Source organism: Anser brachyrhynchus (assembly GCF_964034855.1).
Source record: "Anser brachyrhynchus genome assembly, chromosome: 2".
In the NCBI taxonomy this organism is placed as follows: domain Eukaryota; kingdom Metazoa; phylum Chordata; class Aves; order Anseriformes; family Anatidae; genus Anser; species Anser brachyrhynchus.
This window is the reverse complement of record NC_137695.1, coordinates 37,836,868-37,854,042: the sequence shown is the minus strand read 5'-3', so window position 1 is coordinate 37,854,042 and position 17,175 is coordinate 37,836,868. Positions and strand designations below refer to the sequence as shown.

The 17,175-nt window shown below is 41.3% G+C and overlaps 1 long non-coding RNA gene across 2 annotated transcripts in view; it reads left to right on the top strand.

Moving 5' to 3' along the window:
* LOC308189567 overlaps positions 1-16,558 on the top strand; it is a 55,147-nt gene extending 38,589 nt beyond the window's left edge. The window contains exons 3-4 of one of the 2 annotated variants that reach the window (XR_013946444.1): positions 10,706-10,835; positions 14,785-16,558. This is a non-coding gene — a long non-coding RNA (uncharacterized lncRNA). Of the gene's footprint in view, positions 1-10,705; positions 10,836-14,071; positions 14,478-14,784 lie in introns of those variants that run through there. The other variant, XR_013946445.1, reaches the window with a different exon arrangement.
* Positions 16,559-17,175: the final 617 nt, after the last annotated feature.

Here is a 17,175-nt window from a genome sequence, read left to right as displayed (position 1 = left end):
GTCCAGCTGCTCTGGAGAGCAGCCTCCCAGCTGCACACTGAGTCTGTCATTCAGCCACAAGGCTGAGTAGGGAGAAAGGAGCTGCTCTTAGCAGATCTCATGGAGTAGCGGCCTCTTATTTCAGAAGTAAAAATATCCACTTAAGATGAAAAGCATGAAATTCTATTTCACAGAATGCAAAGTGAAGGAAAGCATTAATTCAGATTCATATTTATGGTGATGATCAAAATATCTTGGAATAGGATGTTGTACAGAGTTGAAGTACGTTGTTTCTAGCTCAGGTCAAAATGAGCCTACATCCACTCTGCTGTTGCAGTGCCTCATGAAATTGGAAGGCTGGCAGTCCCACAGTTCAGGTCTGTATAAGCATTGCTCTCTGGCAGACCTGCACTTGCTGTGCTGACTAATGATCAAGACTCCCATGAAACACAGCATTGGTCTGACCACAGAAGAAACCCCAATGTTTCCTGGGAAATATAAACCAGCAGTTGTATGAAATACATTGGAGTAAAATGGGAATGAATGTCTTAAATACAGCTCCCCAAACCTCAAAATAACAGGCTAGTTTGATTTAAAAATAAATAAATAAAAATCAGAGGTATATGATTTAAGTTAGCCTACCTGTTAGTTTTTGTTTTCCCAATGACAAAAACAAAAGAAAAAAAGGTATGTTTTATGTGGTGGTAATGATTTTAATTGAAAACTGTTGATGAAATAATCACTTTCAAGCTATAACACCACTCACCGAGCGTATCGTGTCTGAAAGGATTTCAGTTTGCAATTCAGACTTTCTTCCAGCTCAGAAGTATTCTTTTTCAGACAATGCAGAGCCTTCCTAACCTTTCCTCATTATGGAGGATCTGAAAATGGCTTCTTGTGGCAGAACAGATCTCTTGTGGCCAGAAGATAACGAGATCAATGCAGATGATTTTTTCTTTTCATTTTTGTGAGCTGGGGGAGAAATTCAAAAAGTAACAGCTTCTTGAAAACTGATAGACCTTAAAACAAAAATAACAAAGCAGTTCTTGAGAGTAAAAAGGGGAAAATAGCCAAAACACCACAGATGTGCATGACTGTGTATATATAATATGGAAGAAAAAAAGGGATGTTCTCCAAGGTCATGTTAAAAGCAGAGGTGAGTAAAAAAACTAGTTAACATATGGGCTCACCTCTGCTCTTTTGTCTGCGTGTCTCATCCTGGTAACAAGTATAGCTAAAACAGTACAAATTGTATACACAGGGTGTTCACGTGGAAAACTGTACAGCCAAAGCATCCAGACAAACCGCATATCCTGCTGAGTGAGTTAAGAGTCTGTCTTGTGGGGGGAAAAAGGGATTAAAAACTCCCCATGCAGGTGTGTGTAAATCTCTTCCTCTTCTCCTGATGTTAGCAGATGAAACCACTAGCAAAGCTTTCAGCAGGGCCACGATTCACAACCATCCATTGGAATGAAAGGACCATCCTGGGGCACCTCTATGTGCTTTATTGACCTCAGGGTTGCTCGTGGGCTCGTTCCCTGATGTGGTTTCACTGAAGGGATTCTGAACTTGCTGCCAGTCTTGCCTGCATCCACAGTACGAAGGGCAGGTACTGGAGTGCTGCACCAGGTGTTAGTTTACATTGGTAGAAAATCTCATGGCTTCTGAGTCAAGCTCCAAGGCCCAAAGGGGCTTTTCTTGCATTGCTTTACCAAGCCCTTTCCCAGAGCAACAACTCTGGGCGTGTTAAACTTGAGGTTTTTATTTGCTTTTTAATAATAGTAATGAGTCGAAAGTGTTTCTGCATTATGTAATCATACAGTTCTCTGTGCTTTTTGTTTTTTTAAAGTAAACCTAGAAACTAGAACCCTGAGTGCTGTGGTAAATTTATCCCTTGAAAATTAGTACAGCCAAAAGGATGAGATTGGATGATGATTACTTAAAATTAGTCTCCCCCTGAGTCTCTGGCAAAGAATTGCAAAGTGTAATTTATGCAGCAGGCTTTCTAATCCACCAGGTTCCAATGATGTAGTAAAAATATATTACTAATGTAGATACATGTGGCTGAGCTTAACTGTTTCTATTGATTTCTTTCCCAAAAGAAAAAAAATCCTTTGCTTCAACAAGCTAAAAGTTATCTTAAGGATGACGGCCAAATTAGGTATTTTGGCTTGATCAACAGATCTCTTGGGGGAAAAAGGTTTTGTCCTCAAGAGACATGAGAAAATTGCCACAAACACCTTGCATGTCTTCTGAAAACAAAACCTAATTGTGAGCTGAGATCTGGAATTATGGTCTGCGGTCAGTGGGCCTCATGTCCTTATGACTGTGGGCCATACAACACAGGCATCTGGCCTGCACAGGTACACACCGAATGGTGCTGGCGCCAGGCCTGCTCCATGCTCTCTGGGGGTGTGCCTGACCTTGTGAGGAGATCTATTGCCTCACTGTGCTCGGCAGTCAGGACAGGCAAAAATTACAAACTTCCGCCCATACCAGGCTTCTAACAATTCACAAAAGTGGCCTTGTCTCTTGCTCAGAGTGTTTGAAATTACCTCAGTGCTGGGGCTGCTTCAACTCTTATGTGCTGCCAGGTCCCACGGCTGGTAGAGGAAGGGATTCCCTCAGCACTTCTCTGGGGTGGAAATGTTGAGCTCATGGTGGCCAACCCCTTCTCTGAAGTTGTGAAACAGGACCTTGCTCAAGTGTGGTGTTTTGCTGTACCCAGGTGGGATAATCCAGGGAACACATGGAAGACAAAAGATGGTGGTTGCAGCCAACATTTTTCTAAGGGAGGAGACCTTGCTCCTAGGTCACCTCTAGAGCTGGTGGAGAGAAACAGAGGAGCTGGTCCTGGGCTGATGGAGAGCATCTGCTCTGTCACCTGGGGAGACCAGACTGCCAGCTTGCTCTTGTAGGGTAAGTTGTATGGATGCTTCTCACTGAGACCTGTTCTGTGACAGTGACAGCTCTCCTGCACAGCAGCAGTCAAATCAGAGAATGGGTCCTTCTGCTTTCTCCTCCAGATTGGAATAAAAAAGTATCATTTTCTTCTCAGTCACAAGCATGGCCTCGCAGGTTGAGCTGCTTTGGTTTGCTCACCTGTGGTAAATCCATGTGCTTGCACAGATGAGTGTATGTAAGCCCATCTGGCTGGTAACACGGCAGCCACAGGAACTGCTTCTCTTCCTGTATCTGATCCTGTGCTCGTTGGAGGGCTGTTCATGAATCCTGTTTGTAGATGTGACCAGAGAATTGGGCTTCTAGCCAATAAGGCTAATGTTTTATAAAAGGACATATCAGGCAATGTAAACTGCCCTCACAAGGAAAGTTTACATGTCTAAAATGTCTAAACCTTTTTAATCTCCTGCTTCACCATATACTGCCAACTTTTCTCCAAGAGAATAAAGCTTCCTAAGCCATTCTTTCCGACACTAAATTATGCTTGTGTATCTAGCCAAGAGACAGACTATGTAGTTGCTGGCATTTCTCAAACTGATATATCAGGTAATTATTAGTCTCTATAAACAATTCACAATCAGCAAAAGAATTTGTTTTAATTGCATGCATGACAAATGAATACATTAAACTTTAATCTATTTCTAGCTGTTCCATAAGCAGCAGAGGTTACATTAAATGCATTATGAATTATTCTAAATCCTCTAATCCTGCAGTTTGCAAAGAACTCCATTTTCCTCTCTGACCATATCCTATTCTTTCTAGACCTGAATGAAACATCAGACACCAAGGTGATCTTGATTGTGTCCTACTGGGAAGCAATACTAAAGCAGCGTGTTAAACTTTCTTAGTTTTAGCTTCATTCACTGCCATTCCCAGATATATTTTCTTTCTCCTTTGGCTCACACTACATCTCAGTTGCGGTTTATGGAGTTGCTTTAGAAATTAGCTCATGCTGTTGTTGCTAGTGAAATGCTCTTTTTTTTGACATGTAATATGTGTATGCTTAGGGACTTGAAACCTGAGGCCGTATTATTATGTTCCTCTGCTCCTGTCAGTGATGCACAGAGTTTAAATGCTGGCTTTGTTACTCTCATGAAGCCTTCGATGCCACACTGACTTCCCCCTCAATCTCATCTGTATTAAGTGTGGTGTTTTTTTCCTGCAACAATTTTCTGGCTCAAGTCCTTGTTTAGTTTTTTTGGAAAGCTGCTTCAATTTACTCAGTATCTTTAGGAAGCTAAAATCCATTGCCATGCAAGAGTTAAGATACTGAGCTCTGGATTGTATTCAGGACCATAGCAATCAACTCACATAAGCAGCTTCGCTAGAGACAGATGACTCTGGGACTAGGACTATGGTTTTGATACTATATATGTGCACAAACCTATGCCTGCATGTTTTTCTTTGTCTCACCTTCTCATTGTATTTGTAAGAATTTTTAAAACTCTTACTTTAGAAAACTCCTACTCTAGCATTGGTGGCCTATTTCTAAGATTTTTATTACACAAATTTTAACAGGTGATAGTCTAAGTTGTGTTGCCCTCCAAGTTAGTTCTCCCTATCTACACAAACTTAACAAGTTTCTAAAATGTCAGATTAGCCATTTTCAATACAACAACTTAGTTGTAATTGCCTGGTTATGAAGTAATGTCATTCAAATCACAGCTGTTGCAAAACATAATCAAATTGTGATCCAGCTGCTGTCATTACCCTCAGCTAGTTTGCTGCAGGTACCAAATACAGAGGTTATACATGAGATCACGTATTGTATTCTTTAAGGAGATCTGGATAGTGACAAGAGGAATGCAGAGCTACTACCCAGAGTTAATAACAAGTACAACCAGGCCAAATTTGTACCATGGTTCTAACATTTGCTTGCATGTATTTGTGTTTGCATTCAGACTCTTTTCATTCTGCCTCTTACTTCATGTGGTTTTAACAGTTTTAATTTTGTTAACTTTTCTAACATTTAAAAAAAAAAAAGGTGATGGAGCATCCATGGTACTTCTTTACTTGCAGGAGGTTTGTTTCTTACGTTGGCGTACTCTTGCTCATGCTGAGTTTTACATCATGTCGAACTTAGTCTATCCACAGGCTGCCACAATACCAGGCAGCCCTCTCTCAGCCCAGGAATGGTAAATGGCTGCTATGTGGCTAGCCAAGGCAGGAACCCAAACAATGAACTGATTCAACACCAAATCAACCCACTGCAACAGCAAGCAATGCTGTGGGAGATGATCAAGCTGGGCAGACTGACCTGCACAGCTGAACCAATGCCTGGGAGGACAGCATTCATCCCAGCCCCAAAGGGGGATAGGGAAGGAGGTGGCCTTTGCCTCTTGGTGGCTCCCCACAATACAGCAAATCAGCTTTCATGCAGATTTGTACTTTCTTCTTTCTCTCTATAGATGCACTTTGCATTTTTAAGGTTTTAATGTCCTTTACACTGTAAAGTCTTTAAAGTTAATAAATGCTCTGAAACTTGGTATTCCATTTCCTCAGGCAATTGCAAACTTTTTCCTAAGATTTTGCTTTCTCGTTATAGGGAATAATCTGCCCTGTGTTCACCTTAAGGTTTACCCATTTTTATTCCCCATGACTCAACTTTCTCTTCAAATTCTTTAGTCAGATGTCACGTAAATCAGTTGAGATTCAGATGTCACGTTAATCAGTATAGTCATGTCCCGTTTGTAGTAATCGTCTCATCTGAGTCCAACATAATATTCCAGTCAGTAGATTTATCTACCTCTTGAACTCAGATAATTTTTCCTTTCCATGGATGAATATTCTTTTATTCAGAATGTGTGCACTTTGGACTGGTCTTGGGTGTATTCTTTTCATTTTTGCAGACTAATTTAAAATACCTGATTTTCCTACAGCCAGAAGAGTGGTTTTTTTCCCAATAACTGGACAAACTGCATGCCTGTGCTTGCTCCCACTTGTGCTCCTTGCTTCCTGCAAGGCTGGTCTGTTCACAGGCTTTGTAGAACAGGCTCATTGAGCTGCCTGTGCTACTTGCTGTCTGATGGCCTTCCCAGAAAAATCTGATGTGGTCTGATGGGTATGTTCTGTGTATGTCTGATTAATCTTAATGTTTCTTCTGGGATGAGTGGCTGACACGCTAGAAAGCTGTGCTGCCATTCAGCGAGACCTGGACCGGCTGGAAAGATGGGCAGGAAGAAACCAAATGAGGTTTAATAAGAGCAAGTACAGAGTCCTGCACCTGGGAAGGAACAACCGGACGTATCAGTACAGGCTGGGGGACGACCTGCTGGAGAGGAGCTCTGGGGAGAAGGACCTGGGGGTCCTGGTGGAAAACACATTGACCATGAGCCAGCAGCGTGCCCTGGTGGCCAAGAGGGCCGATGGGATCCTGGCGTGTGTTGAAAGGAGCATGGCCTGCAGGACAAGGGAGGTGATCCTCCCCTTCTACTCTGCCCTGGTCAGGCCTCACCTGGAGTACTGTGTCCAGTTGTGGGCTCCCCAGTACAAAAAAGACAGGGATCTCCTGGGAAGAGTCCAGCAGAGGACCACAAAGATGATACGAGGCCTGGAGCATCTTCCCTATGAGGAAAGGCTGAGGGACCTGGGTCTGTTCAGCCTTTAGAGAGGAAGACTGAGAGGGGATCTTATTAATGTGTATAAATACTTGAGGTGTGGGAGACAGAGGGATTTGGCCAACCTCTTTTCAGTGGTTTGTGGGGACAGGACAAAGGGCAATGGCCACAAAATGGAGCACAGGAAGTTCCGCACCAACATGCGAAAGAACTTCTTCACAGTGAGGGTGACGGAGCACTGAACAGGCTGCCCAGGGAGGTTGTGGAGTCTCCTTATCTGGAGATATTCAAGGCCCATCTGGACGCCTACCTGGGCAGCCTGCTCTAAGGAACCTGCTTTGGCAGGGGGGTTGGACCCTATGATCTTTTAAGGTCCCTTCCAACCCCTACAATTCTGTGATTCTAAGTTTAAATCCAGCAAGTTTTAAAGAAGTTTTGGATCTCTGGTCTCCATTAAAATACTGACATGACTAAAAGGACTAAAATACTTCATAAGTGGTTGAGAACGAAGTGTTTGACTGTACAACTGATATCCTTTGTTTCTCTGTACCATAATTTGATATAGGTTACTTGTAAAGTCTGAAAAGTCTTGGATGTCTAAGATAGAGAAAAAATAATACAAAAAGATAGATTTTTTTTTGTCTGTACCCTGACAGGAAGAGATTAGAATAGTTCAGTTGGAAGGGACCTTCAAAGATCATCTAGACCAACTGCCTGACCTCTTCAGGGCTAACCAAAAGTTAAAGCATGCTTTAAGGGTATTATCCAAATCCTACTTGAATGCTGAGACTCACGGGGCGTCAACCCTCACCCTAGGAAACCTGTCTGTGTTTGTCCACCCTCATGGTGAAGAAAATTTTCGTAATATCCAGTCTGGACCTCCCTTGGTGCAGTTTCATGTTGCTCCCTTGATTTGTGATGTCTGTATTCAAAACTTCTTCCATTACTTGTATTTCTAAAAAGTTCAGGATGTAAAAGAATCCATGTTCCCTGCACATTGACTTTTCTTTGGTTTCTGTCTTTTAAAAAGTTTTTTCTATTTTTATCCCCAAATAGAAAATAGAAAAATCCTATCAGTTTACTAGGCAGCGTGGTTAGGTGCCGGCTCATGAGAACTGAGCACCAGAACGTGTGACTAAGATGGGCTGTTGGTATAACTAAGAAACACTAGAAGAAAGTGATTTTAAAGGGAGAGATAGCAGAGCATGTTTGCCTTCAGAAACTTCAAGTCAAAGATCTGCATGGCTAACTAAACTGGTTCTTCTAGACTGCTGCACTTCAGCTTGAGTGCTAAAGACTGGGCAGCCTTACGACTTTAAATAGAACAGGGTAACTCTGTTATTGATTTGTAAATGTGAAAAGCCTAAACTTGCTTTTGTTTCATCTAAACTTGCAAGCATCCAATTAGCTTTTTAGGAATGGGTGTCACAGCTTTTCTCAAGGACAAAATAAAAACTGAGCAACGATTTCAGTATTCAGCTCCCTGTCCTAGAGTCTTATGGCTGGTGCCCCTATCTATTACTATGCATTATGGCTTTAAAAAGTGACTGAAAACTAATAAAATAAGAGTAGTTTCCATGAAGTGGTGCTCTCTTGCTTTTCCACTGAACAGACCCAGAAATAGTTTGGCTCATGTTAGATAACACAGTGAAAGAGAAAATGCTTTTCCTTTGATCCATAGAGTTTGAACTGCAATGTAAACCAGATGGAAAAATCCCACAGGATAATTTTCCCTTCTTTTGACCATTGAGGGCCATCAATCCAATCACATGAGCTCAGAGAGCCCTTGAACAGCTATGGCATATTTACAAAATGAGTTGGACTGAGAATTTTATTGTTTGAACACAGTGGCTGCATGGAAATAATTTGATATACCTATCATATTGTATGAGAAAAGGCTGAATTGTATAAAAGACCTTTCACTCTAACATGAATCTGAGACAGGATGACTGGGGCCAGGAAATCAGGAAACTTGTGGAATTCATAGCTCAACATGCTTTATTTTTGGTTGCCTAAACACCATAGGCAGCTCGGCACTTCAATGTTGCCTGTACTTCATATTTTTGTCATACCCTACTGCAAACAATTTTAATAAAATGTGCATTAAATTAGTCACAGTTTTACCAAAACAGTTTCAAAGGAACATAAAACAAATCGTAAACTGAAGTGGAACAATCCTGAAACACAATAAGCTTGTAACAGGCTGTTTATCAGATGCATATGTTCCACCTTTAGGTTTTATGTGCTGAACAGGTTTCCTACAGGTATATCTATGCTGCAGAAAAAGCACTGATAGAGAAGGAAAACAATACTGGTATGTAAACAGTCCATGTAAATGTTTGAACCACCTAATGAGTACGCCTACAGAAATAAGGATTGTTTGAAATACCTCCATTTATTTTTTTCTTAGCACTTACTGTTGTTATTTCCGTATACTTTCACTGCACTGACGCTGAAATTTGTAGCAGTGTTCTCATCATAAATCTCTAGTCAGAAGTGAAGTGCAAAGTGTCAAATAGCTCTGGTCGTGTCCAGGATCCTTCTCATAGCCCTCCTCCACCTCATCAGAGATCATCCTAAAATCAGTTCCTGCTGAGATATTTCTGTAATTTCTATAGATTGGTACATCAGGTGATCTCCAGTGAAAGTTTATTAAAGTTAGTTTTATGGAAAATTTTTATATAAAGGGGTACTTGCTCTGAAGCTGTTGATGCCCAGCCTGTTTCTGCCCTAGCTGTCTAGCCACTTCTGTAATTTTCTGATCATCTGATTGAAGATTCAAAAGCGAAGGCATTGGCTTCACTTTGGTAGCAGGTACGGATTTTTGTTGGTTTCAATAGCGACTGACAGTGACTTCTCTTTTGGAGAGATGGCACCTTTATGCTGCTGAAGCTCCACTGTTTTAAATGGGTTTACTCCAAGGCTGGTGTGAACCAGTGCTGGAAAAGATTCAGAGCCAGACACAATCCTGCGTAGTGAAAATACTTCGGTTTGATCAAACATGTTCTGTGGTACAGCTGTTTGTTGACAGCATGTAGATTCAGGTCTTGGAGGGGTGATCACAGACAGGCAGATGTATTCATTATAGAAACTGCCAGGCTTGGCACTCCTGAATGGTGTCTACTGTCTTTGCCAGGAAGAAAAACATCTTCACTTTGATAAAGCTTTCTGATTCAAATTCTGTAGCAAGTTTGTTCACCTAGAGTGCCTGCTTCATGCTCTGGTATTCAACTTGTTAGTGCAGGGAGAGCTGCACTCCCTCGTACCAGCTCATTAGATAACTCATCTTCCTCTAAAGTGATCTTGGCATGTGTTTTGGAGGCTCACGGGATTATGTGAACGCAGTATCTCTCAATGCTGTCACTTCTAGCTGTTCAAAATTCTTGCTACTGCATTGTGGTGTGGATTGCAAAATTTGACCTTTTGCAATAAAAAAATGAGGTTTGTCCTGCCTAGATCATATGAGACATTTTAAAAAAGCAGTCTGTATTACAGTAAACCCTGTTCTGCGTAAGTAGATGTAAATGACTCTCTAGCAGGTGGCTTAGTTATCCAGTACAGCCAGCATTTGCATACCTATTTTGAGCTAGGTTTCTGCTTTGTGACTGCTCTTGTCCTTGCAAGTGGGTTACGCTTTTGAAGACGCTGCGTAAGGCTGCAGGACTTTGGTCTTAAATTGTGCTAGCCAACTGGTTTATTAACTTGAACAAGCTCTTCATCAACTCCTTCAGCCCTTTAGAGCACAAAAACTAGAGACTGAAATGAGGAAGTATTTCATAGAAAAACATGGATAAGGCTTAGAGATTAAAAAAATAAGTTTAGGCACACATTTGTTACTGTATGGATTAGTGATACCACCAACTCCTTGGAAGGGAAGGCAATGGCACTGTCTGTAGTTATATTATGACAGATACAAGCTCATATGCATGCAGTCTTAAGATATTACCCTCACCTTGTGTACTGTACACTAAAATTAACACACACTTTATTTTCTGCTTGACCACACAAAGTTTGAACAATAAGCAAAGATTCAGAATAATTTTAATTTCAGTCACTATTTCTGCAATTGTTGTCATAAGATTGAATTATAAATTGGGAATTATAAATAGTCCAGGTGTTCAAATGAAAAAAATATTAACCTTGCTGTAGTTTTTCCATGCTGGGATTACATAGAAAATCTTGGTTTGTTTTTCTCTTACAACATCCAGGTAATTCCCAAGAATGGTGTGAAGAAAATCAAGTAGCAGTTCAACCATGCTTAAAGAAGAATTTCAAGCTCTACAGATAGCCTACCAAAGAGAGAAAACAGGAGACAGACATGCTGTATGAACAAACCAAGTAAGGTTGCTTATACTTTCACACCCTTTTTCTGGAAAATGTTTCATTCTGCTGATCCTCCATTCTTCTTGTTCTGACATGCATGATTTGAACACTGCTGCAGATCAGAACTGGTATTCAGCAGGGTTATGAACATTATGATTTGAGATTTGTGAGAAAGCTTTTTGGTGGCTTTTTTCTTCAAGGTAATAAAGCTATCGTACATGATGAGTCATTGGAGACAAGTTTTTACTGAAGTCCTAGCTATTTTGCAATTCAGTCTAGGAAGCCTTAAAGATAAGTCATGACATCTTTGCTGTTTTACTTTATTTCTATCAACACCCTAAACTGCAGTTGATTTCTTACCCTTCCAATTGCTGCAGCAATTTGGTTGGGTACCAAATTCAATGGACAATTATAAGGGGACAACTTAATGAGGAATAGTGGCCTCTGCAAGCTCCTCTCCATTGCATTTCAGCTAGCTCGCTTGTTTGGGTGAGGATGAAGGAATAAAGTGTGGTAAAGGGATATGGATTCTGCTTCCATTTATGACAGTTGCACAGTTTGGGGAAAGTCATTTCACTCTGTGCTGCCCTTTACGGCCTACAGATTGAAAAGCTTGTCTTCACTTTCCTTTGGGGAGTACACTGAAACCCACGGGTCTCAGTTTCTGTATGGGAGCGCTGGATGAATGGATTTTCTGCTTTGCATTTTGTAATGTGCTGATCTTAATAATTTTGCTCATTCGGAGAACAATGAAAAGGAGAAAGGAAGGTAAAGGTAGGTCACTCTTCACAGCAGCCTTCTCCATTGAAGTGTCTGCTCTTCAAGGTCTATCTCCAGCTCACTACTACTAACACCTGTCAAAAAAACAAAACAAAAAGTGTAATTTGAAATCCTCATTTGTTTCTAAACTACTGAAATATATGATGATAATATGTGGGTAGCTATAACCAGTCTCAGAGTATCTATATACTCCCAAAGTGGGTGTGCTTTTCACAGGTTATAGGAGGAGGATTTGTCATCCAGGGAGATTTGTTTGTAATAACAGGCCTTCAAATGAATGTCTTCCAAGTCATGATTCAAATTGTTGTCCTTCTTCTGCAAAGAATGTTGTCCCTCTCCTTTGCCCTCACCCCCCACTGAAACTTTTGAGTTTGACCTCGTGAACAGTGAGATGATCTTGAAGACCTTGTCAAGTACAGGATATACATGTGTGTGGTTAGATACTTTGTAAGGTAGTTCAGTTTAACCAGCAACTTCCAATTGAGCAGTTAAGGCAAAACAGTAGGTGGAATGATTTTAGCAAACATGAAGACAGCAAAGTTAAAGATCAGGCTTCCAAAGGCGTTTAGTATTGGGAAAGTGGGGGCCAGGCTGTGGCTCTGTTGAATAATTCTTCGTCTCACTGCACTGAAGTCCTAGAAGAAATAGAAGTGGATTTGGGTAACCTTCTTTTCTCTCTGAAGATCCATTTGTGTTTTGCTGCAGCTGAAACAGTGAGAAAATGCTTAGGCCCCTAATACTTTGAATACATTGATCATATGCTGAATAGTAATTTATTTTTCATATTCAAACATGCTCTTTTCTGTTGCATATATGGAGTTTTTTTATTATTTAAGCAACCACAAATAGGGAGCTATTATTTTTTCCTATATTCTTTGATTCCTGGATTCCCACATAAGGTTGCCAAGGGTTTGAAAAACCACTTCACTACTTAGACACTCAGTGTATTTTATTTCTGCTTATGTTTCTCTTGGTTTTCACTCCTTTCCCAGGATTGAAGTCAGCACTCTCTTCCTCTCTCTCTTTCTCTCTCCCTTTCCCTCCAGCCTTAATGTGCATTTTATGGATTTGGCCTTTCTTTTGGCAAGTTAGCAGGAGAGGGATTTTGGAACACTTTTGCTTGAGTGTTAATTGTCCTTCACAAATTAGCCAAGGTCACTGGCTTTTGAATCAGTACAGTCTCCAGGAACAAGCACAGGGCCAGAAGTAAAAACGAAAGCAAAATATTCTCTTGGCATGGTAATTGTCTAATATACGTGTAGGTGTAATATCTGAGTATATGTCACTGGTGTAACTTATTAACCTCTTTGATACAGGAGAAGACATCAAATGATATAAAGAATTGAGTGTCTTGGGGAAAAATCCCATATTTCTTTGGTATTCGAATACCTGCCTCTCAATTTTCAGGTGTATCTTAGTCTTGTATCTTGTATCTTACTTGTAGTGTAATTGCAAAATAAAGGCTTAGCTTTTGACTTGAATTGTAGCACTGTTGGTGTTAGGCAAACACTGAACAGAAAAACTTTTTGCTTCACAAACTTTAAGATCTATTATCTTTAAAAGTAGTATTAAGAATTAAGAATTATTGGTATTTTTTTCTACAAAAGTACAGTGCAAGTGGTGAGGAAACACCAAAATTACATCTCTACTAAATGCTGAGAGTTGGGAAAACTGCAATCAACAGTGTGTCCCAGGCACTGTGTGCATAAGCCTACCACTCCAAGCAGTTCCTTTAAAATCCATGTGGTTACTGAGTGTAGATCCACATATCTGGGTGTTAAAACAGCACAGTTTTCTCAGCAGATCTCTTCCGGGGGGGGGGGGAAGGCCCTAATTTTAAAAGGAAATGTTTTAGAAAAACAGTTTTTCAGTGTAATGTTCTAAAAATGCTTGGATAATTCTAGATGATAGCTGAAGGCATGTAATTTTTCCTACTTATGATAAGTACTATTGTAACTTTGAGGTGTGAGAAAACAGTAGAATTTATACTAAGAAGAAAGTTACAAGAAGATGAAAACAAGGAAATTCCAATTCAGTGTCTTAGCTCGGTTCTAGTCATGAATAAAGGAAGGAAATAGTATACGAAATCCACCTTAAAATTAAATACATGTGGATGTGTGTGTGCACTAAGTAGATGTTTATATACATTTAAAATGTTATTTTTGCATGTGTTTTAATGATTCAAGTATGTAATTAAAAGCTGTGCATAAGGCTTTCTAAGATCTAAGCACCTTAGATCTTGTTTTCAAAAATAACATTGGCACTCACGAGCCTTTACTTCATTGAAAGTTAATGGAGCATACAGTCCTACATGTTTGGAGCATTCCCATTTGCGAAGGGAATTTATTCACACTCATTTAAATGTTGTTTAAAAATGAGTGATGAATCAAAATATACATGCATGAAGAAGCAATACTAAGAACATCTCTTACCTGAGGATTTTTTTGGACCTTGCCACCTCCTCATCTCAGTTGCACAAAGCAACCTGAACACAGCAGAGACTGGGGAGCTTCAAAGATCCATGCTGGGAGTTGCAGGTTACCTGGAACCTGGTGAAAATGCTGCAGCAGCCTGATAGGGACACCAGCAAAGTCGTCCCTTGCCCTTCATCAGGTCAAAGGGATTCAGGAGATATCATGGAGGTACCGGGAGCCATTTGGCTGTTTCTGCTCCTGTGGCTTGGCAGGTAGCTCCTCAAAGGACAAACCCACAGAGGGGGGCTGCCTGGTGCTTTTGGTTCCTTTTCTAAACCATACAATGCCCTGCTTACAGTTTCCATTTACTCACGTTGAGTAATATGAAGGACATATCCCATCGTCGGCTTGTAGGAGAAATCATATTTGGAAAACATGGGTGATAACTCCCTTAACAGATCCTCTGCTAGTCACCAGGTTCATTTGGGAAACAAGAGCATGGAAATCTTGCCCAGGAATATCTACTGTTGCTTGGCTTGTCCAGCAGAATGCATGCAGTCAGAGGCACAGCCGTATCCTACTTTCTGTGGGATGGGAGCCGGACCTGGAAGGCCACACAGAAGTCCAGTCCTCTGAGGGAGCTTGTCACAAATGACCCCTAATGTGCAGTGGGGAAAAACAGTGCAGAGTTTGTATGAGTACAAATCAAAATACTTTCCCACTGTGCCCACAGCAAAGGTTGCTAAAATTATCATGACGTATCTTCCCAGATCTGTCAGTATGGCAATAATGTGGTTCACATCATCTGGACATATCTGCCTGGTGATTTGGGAACACAGAGCTGCTCCACCACTGCGTCACTGACCACAGCGTCAGCCTAAAAGAGATTTTGGCACAGTGTGTACCATGTTGTCTGTCCCCTGTATGGTGAGAGGACCCCTCTGAGGACCACCGGCCTCACCAGCGTCTGGGACACGTGGCAGGAGTTTGAGCTTCAACCCATTCTTGCTGCCTTCAGTGACTCAGTAACTGAGAACTGATCGAACTCAACTGTGCATGCAGGGAGGGGCAGGTGTTGGTACCTTGCTCGTCAAATCCATGCCAACTGAATCAAAAAGAACCATCAATGAGACCTTGTGATGCACCTTTCCAGCCTCACTGTCGTCTTGCTGCCAAATTCCAACCTCCTGCTCCAAACCTTCACAGTGATCGCTAGCCGGTGGGGAAAGCTGCCTCTGCTACTTGCTTTTGTTCTGGAAAGCACCCAGCCTCTTAGGGATATTTCCTAGTCAACCTCAGGCAGAGGAAGCGGCATGGAAGTTTTCAGCCCTTAAAAGTTAAAGGTCTGACAGAGTTACAAGCAACTGGGAATGGTGTGTATGATGGAAAGTATTAGTCTGGTGTAACAATGGATGGAGCAGTAGTGGTACCTATAATTATAGTTGTAAGTGACAAAACAGAAAGGAAAACTACATTCCAAGTGATTGTTTTAAACCTGGGCCAGATTGTCCCCTCCCACATTAATACACCCAGGAGGGGATTTCTGCTTGGAAACAGCCACATGGGGATCCACAGACCTCTCCTGGACTGACTCATCCCAGAGGCGCAATCTCTCTTTTTGCTCCCCAAAAGGAGTAAATTTTCCCTTCCAGGTGGGCATGCAGATGTATGAGCTAAATTGTTTTAGGTCATGCCCCAAGTTCTTTCTGATGCAACCCCTTCCTTCGCTCCTCCTCCCAGTTATCCTGTTTTCTTTGGAGACACCCTTGTAGCATGTTGGTTTGTTGGGAACAGTCTCCAGAATGGAAAAGGGAGAGAGATGGAAACTACACAGCCTCCAGCCCTTGGGGCTGATCCCACCTCCCGGCAAAGGTTACACAAAGAGGGAAAGGGGCAGCAGAGATGGGGTAAAAAGCAGGTCTGGCTTTAACGCGGGGAAATGCCTGTATAGACCTGTATAGTGTGAAAAATACTGATACCTGGCTGCTGGTTTGCTGTCCTCTTAAAATATTACAACTGCTGTTCTGAGGTAGCTAGGAAAGTAAATAAAAGCAGCACTATGCTATATTAATATATATTTTTTTATGGTATCTTATTTTTAATATAACATTTTGGCAGCGCATGCTGAGAATCAGAGATTTTCACCAAAACAAGGGACCTCAGAAGAAAGTCTGTTTGTCCCAAAGTGGCTTGTTGTTCCATGACCTTTCACAGATGTTTCATGAATTTGTCATCCTGAGCTACAGAATTGCTTTTGTTAGGATGTAGAAATAGCTCTGTGCTTGCAGAGTTGTCAGTGACGTGACTCTCAGTCCCACTGCATAGACTTAGATTGGGGCAGTAACTGGGTAGAGGGGGAGGATATATTTTTTGCAGTCTGTTTTGGTAACAAAGCAGAGAAGTTGCACTAACCTTTGCTTTCTCCCTCTCCAACTAGTGGTAAAAATCTTAGATATATTCATAAGAAAAGTGAGTGATGATCTGTAATAAGGATTTATTACTTTACCAGTTACTTGAATTTCTCCCTCAAGATTACACAAAAGGCAATTAAAGGGCTTTTTTCTCATTCACAGAGAAGGGTTAAGGCAAAACCAGGTAACAAAGAGTGAAGTACAAAACAAATGATGATACCACAAAGGAATCTGAACCCAGGACTGGAAATCCCTTCAGCACTGACCTCTTACACCTCTTACTATTGGTCAAGGAAGAGTCCTCACAAAATCATCTAGTTTATCATGAAAACAGAGGCTGGAATTTATTATCTAACAAATGTTTATTGTTTTTAACATCTAGTGGGTGTTTTTTCAGATAGATGTCATAGAAAATGAGGGAAATATGCCTTCAAGCACTCGCTGAAATTCTGTTTGGACATTACGGAGCCACCTCTATCATCTCCTCACAGACAACAGCTGCCTTTTATTTAAACTAGCTATCTGAGACACTTATAAGTACCTCTTCTATCTGTCCATATTGCAGGATAGAAATAAAGAGAAATAAATTGGGTACAAGGCTCAAGAGTGGAGGGGAAGTCCTCATACCCCTCAGCCAAACATGAACGTGAACAGTCGCCAGTGCCTGAAGGCCCATGCAGGTGTAGTGATGGGGCAGCGAGGGGAAGGCCAGCTTCCCTCCAGGGAACAAGTGCCCCTGGCATTCCTGTG